At 34.4% G+C, this 1,903-nt stretch overlaps 1 non-coding gene across 1 annotated transcript; it reads left to right on the plus strand.

The window, feature by feature from the left end:
* Positions 1-360: 360 nt before the first annotated feature.
* On the plus strand, positions 361-433 carry TRNAK-UUU. The gene has a single exon. It is a non-coding gene; the product is annotated as a tRNA-Lys (tRNA).
* Positions 434-1,903: the final 1,470 nt, after the last annotated feature.

Here is a 1,903-nt window from a genome sequence, read left to right on the forward strand (position 1 = left end):
CAACAAAGGTAAATGTACACAAGTAATTATGAAAGCTAGAATTATTTTAAAAACAGTCTCTGGGCTTCCCTGGTGGCACAGTGGTTGAGAGTCCGCCTGCCGATGCAGGGGACACGGGTTTGTGCCCTGGGCTGGGAAGATCCCACATGCAGCGGAGCGGCTGGGCCCGTGAGCCACGGCCACTGAGCCTGCGCATCCGGAGCCTGTGCTCTGCAACAGGAGAGGCCACAACAGTGAGAGGCCCGTGTACAGCAAAAAAAAAAAAAAAAAAAAAAAAAAAAACAGTCTCTATCTCCACTTTTTTTCTATATGATTTAAGAGACTAATGTATTTTTAAAAGAATTATTAGTCTAGGGGAATTCCCTGGTGGTTCAATGGTTAAGACTCTGCACTTTTGCTGCTGAGGGCCCAGGTTCAATCCCTGGTCGGGGAACTAGGATCCCACAGGCCACATGGTGTGGCCAAAAAAAAAAAAAAAAAAAAAAAAATATATATATACACACACACACACAACAATAGGATTATTATAATTTTGGTTAGTAACTCCACATGTTGCTTTCCACAAAATTTAAGAAACTGATGCATTAAAAAGAATTATTATTTTATGTTTTGGGGCATACAGTGTTTAAAAGATTCAATTCTGTGAATTGCCAACTGAAACCAGGGGGACAGAGCCATAAAGGAGCAGAGTTTTTGTATGTTATTGAAATTAATCTGGTATAAATTCAACTTAGAATGTTGCAACTATTGAATGTTAAATGTAATACCCATGGTAACCAGAAAGAAGATACCAATAGAATATACACAAAAGAAAGTGAGAACGGAATTTAAAATTTTTACTACTAAAAAATCAACTAAACAGGACTGCAGGAAATTAGGGGGGAAAAAAACTATAACTCATAAAAACAAATAGCAAAATGGCAGAGGCAAGTCCCTTATTACCAGTAATTACTTTAAATGTAAATGGATTAAACTTTCCAGTTAAAAGACAAAGATTGGCAGAATGCATAAAAATACATGATCCAAAATATATGTTGCCTGCAAAAGACTCACTTTAGATCCCAAAACATAAATTTATTGAAAGTATAAGGATGGAAAGAGATATTCCATGCAAATAGTAATGAAAAGAGAGAAGGATTAGCTATATTAATATCAGATAAATAGACTTTAAACCAAAAAAGATTATAAGAGAGAAGGGAGATATCATATATTAATAAAAGGCACACTACAGTTCATAATAATTATCAACATTTAGGCACCTAATAACATGCCAGCAAAATATATGAAGCAAAAACAGAATTGAAGGGAAAAATAGACAGCTCTACTATAATAGTTGGAGACTTGAATACTCCACTCTCAATAATGAATAGAACAATCAGACAGAAGATAAATTAGAAAACAGAGGACTTAAACAACACAATGAACCAATTAGATCTAAGACATATACAGAACACTCTACCCAACAACTAGCATACACATTCTTCTCAAGTGCACAAGGGCCATTTTACAAGATAGACTACACGTTAGACCTTGAATTAAGTCTCAATAGATCTAGAAAGATAAATGTCATACAAAGTTATCTTCTCTGACCACAACAGGACAATGTTAGAAATCAATGAAAAGTAAAATTGGGAAATTTATAAATTGTGGAAATTAAACAACATACTCTTAAACAACCAATGAGTCAAAGAAGAAGTAACAAGGGAAATTAAACAAGAGATAAATGAAAACAAAAACACAGCATATCACAACTTGTGGGATGAAGTAAAAGCAGTATTAAGAGGAAAATGTATAGCTATAAAATGCTTACATTTAAAAAAAATCTGAAATCAACAACCTAAATTTACAACTTAAGGAACTAGAAAAAGGAACAAACTGAAACCAAAGCTAGCAGAAGAAAGGA

The sequence above is a fragment of the Phocoena sinus genome, chromosome 1 (genome assembly GCF_008692025.1).
Source record: "Phocoena sinus isolate mPhoSin1 chromosome 1, mPhoSin1.pri, whole genome shotgun sequence".
Lineage (NCBI taxonomy): Eukaryota > Metazoa > Chordata > Mammalia > Artiodactyla > Phocoenidae > Phocoena > Phocoena sinus.